Genomic DNA, 15,762 nt, shown 5'->3' on the forward strand with positions numbered 1-15,762 from the left:
CTCAACTGTTGTTCATATGTGCTTAAGTTTAGCTGAATGTAGTTGTGTGTATATGAACAGTTATGTGAATAACTATGTCTTTATATTTCCTAAATTGCACGTTCCTCGCTGAGCTGGCACATGGTGATTATCCTCTGATAGCCTCGTTCTATAATCACTGCTGTTTCCTCCACGGGATCTCTGCTCCTTTGTTGCATGTGTTGGATCAATCAGGGAACAAATCCTGGTTGGGCAGTGAGTGGAGCTTGTCTCTGCGAGAACTCTGCCTCCACTGTCAGAGCGTGGGGCTTTTGCAGCAAATGGGAAACAGGTAGGAAGTGATCCTGGATCCATGGTTAGTGATCACCCCAGTGTGGTAGAGTGCTGGCCACGCTGAAATTTGGTCTTAGGCATTGCCCATTAACATAAACTCTATGTAGTTGTGAAGACAAATGAGAAGGATTTTTTTCTATGTTCTAATTTACAGCAGAATGCACAGTAGCTTTTAGGGTTTTTCTCAGTAGGTGGAGGGAGCTGGAGCATCACATTTTGAATGAAGGTACTGTATAAACAGCATTCTTGTTTCGTAGGATATAACATAGACAGTATCACAAGTTATAGGCTTGCCTCTATTTTGCCTGTCCAGAAAAGAGAGGAAATAATAGATCTTTAAATCAGTGGTTTGCTACATCATATTAAATATGCAACTTGGTAGATACCGTTGTTTTGAAATATTGTGGTCAAAAAATGTCCTTTACTGCACGTTTTCAGTGGTCTTAACTAGCTTCAGTAGGATTTCATTAGCGTTTTTGCCCCCTCCTTTTTCTAAGTATGTTGTTTTCATCAAAACCTTGAAAACTTTCTATTTGGATATGCTGCCAAAGCAGAAGCAGAGCATCTCTGAGACATCAGTGGGGGTTTCTCTCTGCCTTCAGTCTCTTCTCTGAGCAAGTGTCCATGCCCGAATTGTACATCCTGCAGTAAACTGTTACGTGGAGCTCTGTAAATACTCTGCAATGCCCAACAGAGGGGAACTATTACCTGCTTTATTCCCTAAAATATATGGCTTGGTCATAAAGGAGAATAGTGACATGAAGTACAGAACTACATCGCCTGTAAAGCACCAGGATAGCACAGTGAGCTAGAAGAGTTGTGAACAAAATTTCAAGTGATTTCTTCAAGATGTTCTGCTTTTGCTTAAAATTTTTGGGGGGACTTTAAAATATTCTTGTCAGTCTTTTCCTAATGGAATCCAGTTGTGCTACCAGCTATAAACAGGATCTCCTTTGCATTTCCTTGTGTTAATTTTCTCCTGTGCATCATTCAAACAATCTTTTGAGCTGATGGGCAGAAATGCTGCTTCTCCCCTTTTGTGGGCAGCACTTCTGATGGGCAGCCAAAAGAATAGATTCTCCTTCCAGTTTAAATTAACAGCTGTTTTAATGAAGTAACTGAGCTATAATTAAACCTGCCACTTAATGGTCCCACGTCATTTCAGTTGCTACTGACATGAAGCAGAGGTATAAATTTTATTACTGTGAGCTTCCAACTGGAGAAACTGTCCAGTTCAGAAAACATCTCTACATGTCAATCACACCAGCACTGAGCACTAATTGTTTATTATCTATACGTAAAGACTTCATTAAAGTTTCCAGAGCCAAGCTTTCAGACCTAAAATACATCTTACAGTACTTCAAAGCTTTCCACTTAGTGTTGGCAACACTGTAAGTATCTATTGAGCCTTTTGTCCATGGTTTTGGGGTGTGCTGTATTAAATACAGAGAAAGGCCGCCTGTGTCATAAAACATGGGCATGCTTTAGTAGATTGTTTGCAATAAAAGAGAAGAAAAAAAAAAAAAGCAGGCAAAATTAGTGATACTCCAGCAGAGGTCAGGGTGTAGACTTGGCACATCACTGCATAGGATTCAAATGTATGTGCAGTTTTCTCTAGGAAAGACTGCTGATGGATGCACTATCAGTTTGCTATTTTTAAACTCATGGATGTATGTCAAATTGTTAAGGAAACAATAAAAACCCCATACTGAACCAAAGAGCATAACCAAGAGGGGATACACAACTTCAAACTTTTGAAGTTACCTGATGCTGTGACTGGCAAAAATCTAAAGGTATTAGGCTGCTTCTAGTAAGAGCTGCTTCAGCTTATCCAGCCTCTAGGTAATTTACAGGGACCTTTTAAGGGTGGCGCAGGGAGTTATTAGAAATCTCCTTAGCTTACTTTATGGACACCTAGGTAAAAATACTCATCTAAACACTTCTAAAAACAATATCTGTGAGAAAAGGAAGGTGACAATGAATGAGACACACAGGTACATCTGAAAGTGAATTCTGTATTAGAAGAAAATCTGCCTGCCAGTGCCCACCAGCTGAAATGAAGACTGTTTAGCATCACTCCATATCCTGCAGCAATTGCTGTAATACCCATACTGCCCCATTTGGTATGGGAGAGCCATGGTTTGTCTGGCCCAGTTTTGAATTTTCAAAGAACAGGCTTTCTTTAGCTTCAGAATGGCAGCTTCTTCTTAGCTTTGGACTGCTTTGCAGCCAGACTTGGAATAGCAGCACCATGGATAGTCAATGCTGATGCTGTAAGTGATGAATATGACACGTGAATCTCAGCACTGCTCTCTTCTGCCTCCTCTCCCCTTTCAGTGGTAACATCAGGCTGAACGCCAAAGCACAGAGCAGGAGGACTGCGCTTGTGAGTGGGGCACCTTGCCTGTGGAGGAGTCACAATCAGCATTCCTCTGCAGCAAGAAGCTGGTGGAGCCTTTTAATTAGCCTTTGGGCTTTGAGCATTGGCAATGCAGATTTTATTCTGTGTGACACTTTAGAGCTTTCCACCGCAACTCTGAGCCTTAATAATAGTTTTAAAATACCCTCCTGGTGATTCTTGCATAAATGCAGGGCCTCCAGAAAAAAATCCAGGTGTGAAAATTGAGATAAAATGTTGACAATGGGCACTGCTGTTGTTTGTGAGAATACCCATCACCTGGTGTGGAGGTCTTGTGTTGTCACTGTTCTGTGTTTAAGACCAGTTATTGCTGGGCAGACTCTGTGTAATAATGACTTTTACTATGCTTTTGTAGTATTTTTTTGCAGCTAGCAATCTGCTAAACTGTTTGCCTCCTAGAGACCATTTCTGATGTAAGGCCCAAGGCAATTTTGGCTGTAGCTTTTTGCAAAAGGGTGCCTCAGAAAGATCCTCCTCCTCTTCTTTTTGTCACTCCTTTTGTTACCTATTTCTCACTCACTTTTATGGACATAACCTGAAGTTTTATTGGAGCAAGTGAGGTCAAATGCAACCTTACCATCTCTGCTATGATTTGGAAACAGCTTTCATGTTCAGGGAGCCATTGTTCTCTGACATCAGCTTGGAGAGCTCTCATAAGGATAACGCTATCTCATAAAATTAAAATCCATGCAGTCAATTACTGGGATTTTTTGGTTAGTAATTAACTATTTTGATTGACATTCTGTCTGGGTTTTTGGGGAGGGATTTTGCTCTGAGGAAATCAGTCTACACATTTAATAGCTTGGCACTGAGAAAACCCTGAAATATTAAAAAGATATTTTAATATAGGCTGTAGCATGGCTTGAGGCATCAGAGCTTTAAAAAGTTTAATGTTTGGTTTTGTGGTCAGAAACTCAGCAGTACTTAGCCCATGTACATGGAGCTCTTTTAAAATCTGTTCACAATTATGAAGACCAGCTCTTTTGCAATCTGACCTTCAGTCCTTTGTTTTAGACTTAAAATGTAATTTTCCTTAGGCTGAGAGAGCCATGATAGAAATCTCTTTTGCTGTCAAGCACATCCTTTGCTGGACTCAGTTGCCAGCAGCAGCAACAGGAACTCTTGTTCACCCTGTGTCCCTGTACAGGAAACATATCCTTGTGAAAAATCCTACGAAACCTGGCATTTTTCTAGCATGCCAAACGCCACATAGTTCAGGCTATTTTGGATTAAAGTAAAGATAAGGTCCAGACTGGAAGACCTCTCACAGGGCTCTCTGCTTGTCTTGCCCACCGTCTGTAAAGAAGTATATTTCCTCGTAGTCTGGCCGCAGTGCTCATCTTTGCTTGTTTTTGTGTAAGTGAAAGACAGTAATAGCGGGTTACAGCCATTGGATTTGACTTTTTTGCTGTTTGCCTGACTGTTGCCATTTCCTCTCTTTTGACAACCTGTAGCTACAGGCATCAAGAGTACTACTGAGTGTATCACGTCATTTGGAAACTGCAAACGAGGGATTATGCAATGCTCACACACTCACATACGCAAAATTCAAACTGTCCCATATAGCTCTCTCTTTCTTAAAAATTCCAAAAGGTTTGTACCAGGGAAATTGCCTCATTTTTTTTCTTCTAAGCAAGTACTTTTTAAGCGCTCAGTGATTCCAGAACCTTAAAAAAACCAAACCAAACCAAAACAAAAAAAACCCAAATCATTAAGAGACAGTCTGGACATTCATCCATATTTTCCAAGAAGCAGCCTAAAATTTTGACAGTGGTTTCATAAAGAGATGCTGAAAAGTGCTGTTGTGGGAGCAAGTCATTATTTAACAAAGATAAGTTTTGTAACTCGACTCTCAATAAGGTGCTCTCCGGATCTGACAGTTACCTTAACCATTGTTTCTAATCATACTTACTATTTGTTCACCATAACACTGCATTGTTTTATCTTTCACTATTTTGAAGAGGATGTGTAGGAGTTATCACTGGGATGTGATAAATGCCCCTTAAGGAGCAGAGAGTGATCAGAACTTACCTAGAGCATGTGCTAAGAGACTATGAGAAAAAGTTCAATTTACTTATTCCCTTGAGAAAGGTTTCTGAATGTTATAGAAAGTTTAGAAAATGGAATATAAAGGAATTAACAATCTTAAACTGACTCAGTGTTTATCCCCAGAAAATGAAGCTTTTTAAGGTGTGTCAAGATGGGCACCGGGAGTGGAAGCACCTGCTCCTTCTTAATTTTTTTTTCTTTTTTTTTATAGAATGCATGTGATGTTGGTGCTTTCCCAGTAGTGGATGATTGAACTCAGCAGCCAAGCTGAATCTGGTCTTCAGATGTGCATACCCTTTATCTTGTATAAAGAATCAGGACAGCTTTAACCATTCAGGGAATGACTGGGCTGGGATAACTGGAGTGTAGAAAGACCATCTCAAAAGCTTTACTTAGATACAAAGCTCAAGGAAGGAACAACAGTCACTAACAGAAAACCCATCATCCAAAAGTCTGGGTGTAATGCTTTAACATATCAGACCAACTTTACAAAGCAGAGAAGGCAGTCAACCCTGGCAATCAAAATGTCAGTACTTTATAAAGTCCCAGTTTTCTGCAGAGAATTGAAACATCAAATCAAACAAATGCACTATGTTCAGTCTATGAATGCTGATTTTCTTTTAAGATGCAATTACCTGCAGGTGGCTTGCAGTGCCTCCTGGTTCACCTGCAAAAATACATGCCTTAAGCTTGATGGGTTGTTTAGCTGAGGAAGGAAAGCATATTTTTCCAGCTGGGTCTGCTAGCGAATTAGAGGCATCAAGGGTGAAGGTGGGCACTTGTCTTACTGGGACTTTGGTGAGGAGTTGAGTGCAGACTTCCAATGGCTGCTCAGGGATCCATAGTGACTGCATGTGGTCACTGAAGATTCTGGCTTTATATATATAACAGGCATAAAATACAGATTATATATATAAAATATAAATGTATGCAATGTATTTGTTTGCAATATATGGTATACATATAAAAGACAGCACGATGTCATTCTCCAAGGGGAAGCAATTCCTTAAACAATGAAGAAATATTTTAGATTATTTTTAAACTAAAGAAAGAAAGTTTTCCTGAGTAATTTCAGCATGCCAAACCCATAGAAAGTGTACATTTAATGCTAAGGAAGGTGTGCATTGAAAAGACTGAGTGACTGAATGTCAGCATCAAATGGAAAACAGCAGCTGACAGTGAGTGAATGGGAGATTGGGCTGTCACATCATGGGGGAAATCAATGAATGGAAACAAAATGAAGTAACATTTTATCAGCTAGTTGGATAACTTATAATGATGTTCAGCTTTTGGACACAATGCCTTAGGCAGACTGCTGATGTGTGAGGAGCCCCAGCGTAGATCTGCCAAGCCATACATATTTTTAGGTGTTCACACAGATTTCAGTGGGTGCAGAGAGAAAGAAGAGGTGAAAAAAAAAAAAAAAAAGAGATTACAGTAAAAAGTGCTAGTCCTCTGACACCGTGATCTCTGGGAAACAATGCCCATTAAAGAGCAATAGGACCCAGGAAACACGGATGGTTGCTTGACAGGACAACCACAATTGCATCTGTACTCAGTAACTGCTCTTATATAAAATGATTGCTGGCAAAAAGTGAGTGGCTTAAAACAAAATCTGAATTTTAGAGATTTTCTTCGTCTTTTTAGTTTGCTTCCCAAGGACCCAATTATCTGGTGCATGAAAACAGATGCTTATATATTCACCATGATCAGTCAGTATTTTGCAGGTGCTAAGCCCCCTTCTCTTGGCATGATTTTCACCTGTGGGGAAAAAAGAGCAGTTTGTAACCCCTCCAAAGGAGAGCTGTGCCAGTATGTTGCTCTTATTTCCTTTTTTTAACATTTACATGTACACCTGCATGAAAGTTGGCTCATGACTTATTAGCAGAACACAGAAGTGGTTTCTCTCTATGCCCCAACACTGCTTCAGTCCAGTCATTCTTTTTAATTGTACAGGAGGACTCAGGAAGGGAGAAGAGGCTGCCGGAAGGGCAGGGGCAGCCCGAGCAGCACACCTTCACTTCCAAGCGTTTGAGTTGTATAAGATAATTCCATGTCTCAGGTTGGGCTCTAACATAGATATGGGTCAGCTGTCAAATGGAGGTCTGTATATAGGTTTGAATTAATTTCCTCAGTTTCTTAAGAATTCACATAATTATGGCTGGTCCTCTCTCTGAACCTTGCAGACTTTGGAGGGAGCTGTAAGCCCTGCAGCTCGGTGGTGTTGCTGTTTGCTGCTTTGGCACCTCCCTGCACTTCCAGGTTGGGTGCGAGCCTGCAGCCCCAATTTCCTCCATCCATTCAAGTAACACAGTTGCACTGTTGGGCAGGTTCACTGCAAAATTTGCAAATATTTAAAGCAAACTCAGCCTATTAAAAGTCCTAATTTCAAATACCTTTCCCTGTGCTCCATGTGGGTCCTAAACTTGAAGTAAAGCACCATGTGAGCTTGCTTCCTCTCATCCTCACAAACGTCTGTATGTTTATCCCAAATTTTAAAAAATGTTGTTGCGTCTAAAAGCCTCATATCTAACGTGTGTTCAGATTTTATAGGCTAACAAGTCATTTCAGTCAATGATGCCTATAGGACTGTGATGTCACTTAAATAAAATATTTTGAAGTTCTGATGAAATGATTCAAACAACAGTGTTACCCACCTGAGATCAGTTTGGTTTTGCTGATTCTTTGTGCTTGAAAGGTATCACTACAGACAGGAAGAAAAGTGCAAGCCAGCTGCTAAGGCTGATGTTTTCATACTGTTGTCCTTGGATGTTAGAAATAAATGCATGTGAGCATCAGGCTGCATAAAATTGAGCTATATTTTATCATTTGAGTCCATATTTCACTTCCAATTAGTTTCCTGTGGATGCTTATTTTGACTGACCTCTTCTTGCTTGCATTAAAAGCTCATGGAGTAATTTCCATTTCTGAGGGCCTTTGCTGGGACTTTTGCTGTGATCTTGCCAGGGCTAATGTACTAAACAGGCTCAAGGCAGGAGCAGCGCCTCGATCAGGAGCTTCCAAACAAAACAGGAACTGCTGATGAAATAATGGTGTTACTCAGCAGATAATGCTCATTTGCTTCAGTGCTGACTGAAGTGGAAGTTGCATTTGGTACTAAAGATCTAAAGATTACCATCCTGATGATAGATAAAATAGGGGAGGAATAAGAAGTGTTGTTTCTTCTAATCTTTCCATTTGAAGTATCTGCATGCATAAAAATGATCGTTTTGGAAAAATGCATGTTTGAAAGCCAGAATGTACTGATGTGGTGCTTTTCAAACCAAATGACTTTGTGTGCTTTTACAAAATGTTGATGAAATGTCTCTGATATTAGAGAGAATGCAACGTTTTTAAAAAAGAGACTGTTTCCATTTTATCCTACAGAAATATTCTGGATTGGTTTTCTTTGCTGTTGGCTACTTGTGAAGTGTTAGCTCAGGCTGAGAGGACATTTATTCCCATGGTGCTGGAGCCTTTGGTCAGTGCAGGTGGGAAATGACTGTCCAAATGAGCTCCTTCAGCAAGTGGGTATCCTTCTGGATGTGCCCTCAACTGACAGACACGGCCAGTTCAATTTAGTCGGTGAAACCTAACTGCTTTCTCTGATTTCAGGTAGCAGGTCTCTGTGGCCCCTAGTACGTTTTATACTCAGACCCATAAAGCAAAAGACTTTTGTGTCATGTTTAGAAAGTTTGAATCATTTCCACAGAAGATACTTCAAGAGTCTGTGAAGCAAAAATTCTGTGTATGTGTTCTTTGCAGGATGAGATATTGTCTTAATACCACAAAGAGAAATACCTCAAAAGAAGTTCATTTTATGATACATTACATCCATCGCAAAAGCTGGCATTAGGGAGTAGGACCATAACTCTGTAAGACCTCCACAGGCATGTTGTAACCCAGATCTTGTCTAAAAGTCTCAGCTGGGAGAAAGTACATGAGAACCAGTAAATTTATGTTCCTTCTAATGAATAGAGTATTCAGTGGAAGGAAAACATATTTTCAACTGTACTGATTCCAGGGTATTGTTGATCATTAACTGCATTGTCTTCATTTGGGGCAGTTTCCATCACTATTTCTCTTCCTCGTTCTTTGGCTCCCATGTTGTAGGGCCAACAGGCAGTCGTCTGTTAAGTGAACGATGATACAGTGAAATGATTTAATTCTTGAACAGCACAGACTGCAAAAGGAGTCAAAGACTGTCAACTGTCCATCTTCACCTGCTAAACATCTGCGTAGGGAACAGGCAAAGGTGGAGCAACCCAAAGACCTGTTCTGCTGTGCACCATGCACTGTAGACTGTCCAGAGAGACAGAAGCGACCCGTTCAGTCCAAGGGGCTGGATCCACCCAGTCTGCAGTGTGCACCAGGTCTGGGCTGGTCCTCATCTACAGAGAGTCATGTCCGTCAGCGGCCCTGGTTTCCTTACCCTCAGAACCTCAGCTGCCCCAGGAGGATTTCTGACCACCAGTGGGGTTGTAGGACGATGTCACCAGTTTGGTCACAACATAGGCATGTGGTGGAGCTAAAACATGGTTGGACTTGCTGCGAAACTTCACCAGTTGAGCTGTCTGATAGAGACTGAACAGTGGCTGACACAGGCGGAAGTTGAAGAAGCCAGCAGAGTTAGGGGTCAGCTAACTGCCAGTTAGATTTTGGTTCGGTTAGGCTTGGTCTGCAAACAGTTTCATTATTTTACTGACTACTTAGTGCAGTTTGTGAAAAGGCTCCTCCTTAACAACCCTAAAAGTGGTGTGGGACAAAATGCAGAACATAAACCTTCTTTTTGAGAAAAGAACAAAAAGTGCATTTTTCTTATGAAACTCATTATTTTTTCTTCTGTTTTATTATTTTTTTATATGATTTCACAGCCTGCTAATACCAGCAAAGTGGGCTGTTACATATCAAATCACACCAGCATTTCCAATCATCTCATATGGTGTAATCCCAATAGTGTATTTCATATTTATTTACTTTAAATATTGTAGGCAGATGAACATTACATTTTATTTTCAGCTCGGAAAAACTGTTATGCATTACTAAGAAATATTTTAATACTGTGATTAGAAAGTAATACTGTTACTGGTGTGTCATACAGTCAGATCAAATAAGAAACATAAACAATTAAATAAAAAACAGTGTTTCAAGTTACCTCAGTATTAATCTGGGGGGATGAAGTTTTTACTATTTTTATTTCAGTGCCTTCTCCTTTACAGCGAATTTTGAAAATTAACTGGTTTTTAATTCCAACTTGTGATGCACACTTTGGACTGAAATAAAATCTGGAAATAGTGATCCATCAGGAGAAACTGAAACCTCATGCTCTGGGTGCGATCATAAAACTTTCTACTGCAGCTTCTACTCAGGTGAGAACTCCAACTAAAATTGATAGAAACTGTGCCTGTGGAGTTTTGGCCTTGAGAAATGAGCTGTGAACCAAAAAAGAAAAAATCAGGGAATCAATGTCGGAAAAAACAAGATAGTCCAAAGAACTGTTTCTAAAGAAAAAACTGCACTGAAAATATTAATGATGGAGTTCAACTGATGTTTTAAAAGAGGTAATACAGTATTGCATGAAAGAAAAACTTAGCATAATTTTACAGAAATAGATGAAAGAAAAGAATGTGAGTGTTGAAATTATGGTGAGTTTAAGGGCATTAAGAAACAGTAACACCATGGCACTTAAGAATCCAACCTGCAAGGACAAGTCTTGTTCAAGGGTAAGTTGCTGAGTTTCAAGGAAGTGGAGGTCTTGTTTTCCACTGGTGGGGACCCTGGTATGAACAAGGGTCATTACCAGATAAAGCTGCTCTGGGCGGACCCCTTCTGTTATTATCCAATCCATGCATTACTGAAAATATGGTAAGTGAAGGCACTTAACTGAGCAATGTCCTTCTAGGAAGACGAGATGTAACCCTTAGCCTTGGCTGTATAGTCAGTGGTTGCCTAAACCACACTGGTGGTGTTCTGTGGTCAGCTGTAGCTGTGCAAGTGAAAAGTTCATGCTTCCTATTCTCTCCTCTATAACCATTTCTTTTAGGTCCTCTTCCCCATCAGCTAGCTAGGGTTGTAAGCCTATGAAGCAATCCACACAAAGTTGCACACAAGTCTGTTGGCATTAGGACGTCCCCTTTGGCATTTCTCTGATGCCGAGTCCCTACTTGCCCACAGTATTAAGAATTGTCGCTACTCAGGTTACACAGCCCCAGTCTAGTAGAGTTTTTATCTGTGGCTTCGGGTCTGTGCACCACTAAGTCTGTAGGATTAGTGTTAGGATCCATGTTATTCTGTATGTTTACATTATCCTCAGGTGGCAATCTCATTCTTAGTAGGAGCTTAATTTTCCGATTCATGATCAGGTGGAAATGTTTTGGAAACTGATGCTAGTTGGGCTGTATTCCAGTATAAATGACGATTAGCAGTAAATTGTATGTTTAGGAAATATTATCTAATATTATGTCCTACAACCTGCTATTCTCTTCTGTGCAAAAATACACTATTCATCTGTCAAGAAGATCTTTTTCTCTTTTGAGTCTTCTAAAGAAAGTTGTAAGTCTCCGGAATGTTTTGAAATGTAACCTTCATATAGAGATGAGCTGCATGTCCAACCACTTGGTTTCAACTACAGCTAACAAAAAAGGGTTAAAAAACCCTTCCCTGCTCTGGGACAGAAATGGTCTTCTCGCGTACTTAATTCAATCAATTGTCAACAGCCAAATGACCTCATAAATCAAAGGAACCTGTGGAGAGATCAGTGTGGAAATTGCAAGAAGATATATCAGTGATAAAAGTCTTCTTACAGTGAGATTCAGTGTTCCCTCTGGCTGTTTGGGAGCAGTTAATGATGTGTGGAGTTAAACCCTCTGCTTTTCCCCCGCTCCCACTCCCACCCCATGACTTGCAACAAGACCAAGGTTTCTCTCTCAAATGTAGGACTGGCCCAAAAATCCTACACCACAAGATGACTTGGGATAGGAGTCCAATGAACATCAGGTGAAGCCCCTGCTGACTGGAAAAAGGGGAATGTTGTGCCCATTTTTTAAAAGGGAAGAAAGGAGGACCCTGGGAACTACTGACCTGCCAGCCTCACCTCTGTGCCTGGGAAGACCATGGAGCAGATCTTCCTAGAAGATATGCTCAAGCACATGGAGGACAGGGAGGTGATTCGAGACAGCCAGCACGGCTTCACCAAGGGCAAGTCCTGCCTGACCAACCTAGTGGCTTTCTATGAAGGAGTGACTGCATCAGATGACAAGGGAAAAGCAATGATGTCATTTATTTGGACTTCTGTAAAGCGTTTGACACAGTCCCCCACAACATCTTTCTCTCTAAATTGGAGAGATATGGGTTTGATGGGTGGACTGTTCGGTGGATAAGGAATTGGCTGGATGGCAGCATCCAGAGGGTCATGCTCAATGGCTTGATGTCCACATGGAGACTGGTGACAAGTGGAGTCCCTCAGGGGTCCGTACTGGGACTGGTGCTATTTAACATCTTCATCAATGACATAGACAGTGGGATCGAGTGCACCCTCAGCAAGTTTGCAGATGACACCAAGCTGAGTGGTGCGGTTGACGTGCCAGGAGGACGAGATGTCATCCAAAGGGACCTGGACAAGCTGGAGAGGTGGGCCTGTGTGAACCTCATGAGGTTCAACAAGGCCAAGTGCAAGGTCCTGCGCCTGGGACGGGGCAACCCCCGATATCAGTACAGGCTGGGGGATGAAGGGATTGAGAGCAGCCCTGCGGAGAAGGACTTGGGGGTACTGGTAGATGAAAAGCTGGACATGAGCCAACAATGTGCACTTGCAGCCCAGAAAGCCAACCGTATCCTGGGCTGCATCAAAAGCAGCGTGGCCAGCAGGTCAAGGGAGGTGATTCTGCCTCTCTACTCTGCTCTGGTGAGACCTCACCTGGAGTACTGCGTCCAGCTCTGGGGCCCTCAGCACAAGAAGGACATGGACCTGTCGGAGAGGGTCCAGAGGAGGGCCACAAAAATTATCTGAGGGCTGGAGCACCTCTCCTACGAGTCCAGGCTGAGAGAGTCGGGGTTGTTCAGCCTGGAGAAGAGAAGGCTGCGAGGAGACCTTATTGCGGCCTTTCAGTACTTAAAGGGGGCCTTCAGGAAGGATGGGGGCAATCTTTTTAGCAAGGCCTGTTGTGACAGGACAAGGAATAATGGATTTAAACTAAAGAAGAATAGATTTAGACTAGACATAAGAAAGAAATTTTTTACAATGAGGGTGGTCAGGCACTGGAACAGGTTGCCCAGAGAGGTGGTGGAGGCCCCATCCATGGAAACATTCAAGGTGAGGTTGGCTGGGGCTCTGAGCAACCTGATCTGGTTAAAGATGCCCCTGCTCACTGCAGGGGGTTGGGCTAGATGACCTCTAAAGGTCCCTTCCAACCCAAACCATTCTGTGATTCTATGATTCTATGAACTCTATTTTCAAAGCAACTAGAGGAAATTGGTCAATGCAGGCTGTGTGCTAAATGATTGTGTAACTTAAGTCCGCATGAAGAAAATAATAAGTAAAGGTAAGTTATTAAAACACAAGGAGGATAAAACAAGAGGCAAAATATGCATCCACAAAAGCTATTCCACTTGTGTGTATAAATCAGGAGGCTGTGTGCTCAAGTAGAGAATTAGGCTGAGTTGCCTGCTGTTATGCATTTAAATTAAGCAGGAGCCTAATAGCTTTTTAAAAATCTGGCCCTAAGTGTTGGTTGGTTTGTTGTTTTTTTTTTTCTTAGGGAAGAGATCATCTAATCAAAATAGTGCTTTAAAAGAAAGAACATTTTAATACCAAACGTGAGTGAGGAGCTCTAACTACTGATAGAAACTCCACTGCTTGGGTAAGATTTGTTACTGTTGGTAAAAGTCTAAAGTGGCTCTTTGCAGCCAAGTTGCTGGTGGAGATGGGAGCGGGGAGAAACGATGCCATAATGTTAACAAAATGAATGATGTTTCTGTCCTCGGAGTGGGCGCTGATGGAAAGGCTGTTTTAAGTTTACTCGCTTTCTTTGCCTTACATTCTGCTGCTGCAGAGCTGTACTGAGGTTTTTAAAAAGGTAAGCCCCTCAATGTCAGCTCAGCAGTATTCAGTCACAAGATTTCTTCCTGTTAATGTTTCATTTCCACATAAGATTGCATACGGGTTTCTATAGAATTTCTCTCCTTTGATCTTTTGAACTGTGTTCTAAAATAGGTGGCAGAAATTTCCTAGAAAGTTTTGACCTAATTTCTTGTCTGTATGAAAAGATATGGTGGCGTTCAAATCAACTGCTTCGAGGTGGTGTAAGGAAAGCAACCTTTCCCCGATCCGTTTAGCAAAGAGGTTGTGCTTCAAGCACAGCACTGCGGCTCAGGAGACTCAGCTCTATCATCTCCCTGGGTTTTCAGCAATTTGTTTCTCTACGTGCAACAGATCATTTTGCCTCTTTATCAAAACATCTTTATCTAAACATGGAATTGCTGCGTGAGCTGAACACAATAGCGCATGTGCAAAGCATTTTTGGTACAAAGCACCGGTGTCTTTGCCTCTTACTGTTGTACTCTACAAATACCTGAAAATTGGAGTGAAATACAAGTACTTTTCCTGCAGAGATCAGTTGCTAGCAGGGACTTTAAGAGCGAGTTCAGTCCAATTGCTGCATTTTGGAGCTTTCCAGAGTAGCTAACTTCACTATGACTATCGGGAGGTGAGATTAGGCTTTTTAGGTCTGCAATTAGGAGACCTGAAGGTGCCTGCACTGTCTCTGGGAAGGACACGGCTAAAATGCCAGTCCAAAATTCAAACTGCATTTACTTTGCCTGCCCCTTTTTGGGCCTAGCATTTACTGTCTGTGTCTGCTGCAGCTGGAAATCCCCTGACAGATGGAGAGGCAAAGGAAAAAGAAGCGGAGGTGCTGAGCCCCTGCTGCCTGCAGCAAAGGTGTCCCCTTTCCACTCCTGGGGGCACTCAGGAGAGAAGCAGGAAGCTAAAAGGGACAGCTTTCATTCCTGTCCTTACACACAGACAATTCTGATGCCAACGGGGAGTGCTGGGCCATGCAGGAAAGAAGGTGGTTGCCACAGACAGTGGATAGGAGGCAGTCCTGGGAGTCAGAACGTGTTCCGGAGGAAGGACTGAGCCTCCCAACAGGCAGACGTGCATCCAAACCTGGAAGGAGGTACTGAGTTTGTTCTTGCAGCGCACTGGTCACATTTTAATTTTTGTTGTTTTACTTCTTGGTTTGTTTTTGTAAAATGCACCAACTGCTTGAAGTTAAAACTTCCTATGTAAATGTCTATATCTGCTTCAGCGTAGACGGGATTTCTGCTGTGCTGCATGCTTTGCATGCACGTTGTCTGGGAGCTCATTGGAACAGGCGAGAGAGATTGAATCTGTTTGGATTATTACTGGGCTAGTGCTAACTTTCCAACTCTCCTAGAGGCCACTGGTATTTTAAAAAGGGTTGCAATGTATCCAGATATTCCTGGTTTCTTGCTGGATACTTGAAACCAATCAGCCTCTGAACAATAATTACTTCTGAGACTTCCACTGTGGTTTATGTCCTAGGCTAAACTAATCCATGGCACAACTGTATTGTCTACAACACAGAATAACACCTGGTAAATCAACACACTGTTTCAACCTCCCTTTATTCTATTTCTTCTTTTTTCCTGCTGCCTTCTCTTATTTCCCCTGTACGTTTATCTGCTGCTTTGTATTTTCTTAGAATTTTTAAGGCTCTTCCCCGCTACCCATCTTCCCTCCTATCATCTGTTAAGCTTTGTGATGCTCTCTTCTCTCTTCCTATGCTGTCTTCTCTGGAAATTCTCTTTTGTCTCCTCCAGGACATCTGCTGCTGATACAGTTGGCCTGTTTGATATGTCAGCAGGCAGAAAGATGACTTCAGCAAAAGCTAAACCTTTAGAATGGCAGCCCAGCTTGGCCTTCGCACTGATTAAATTGTTTCCATTAATTTAGTTAAAAC

This window comes from Pelecanus crispus, chromosome 7 (assembly GCF_030463565.1).
Source record: "Pelecanus crispus isolate bPelCri1 chromosome 7, bPelCri1.pri, whole genome shotgun sequence".
Lineage (NCBI taxonomy): Eukaryota > Metazoa > Chordata > Aves > Pelecaniformes > Pelecanidae > Pelecanus > Pelecanus crispus.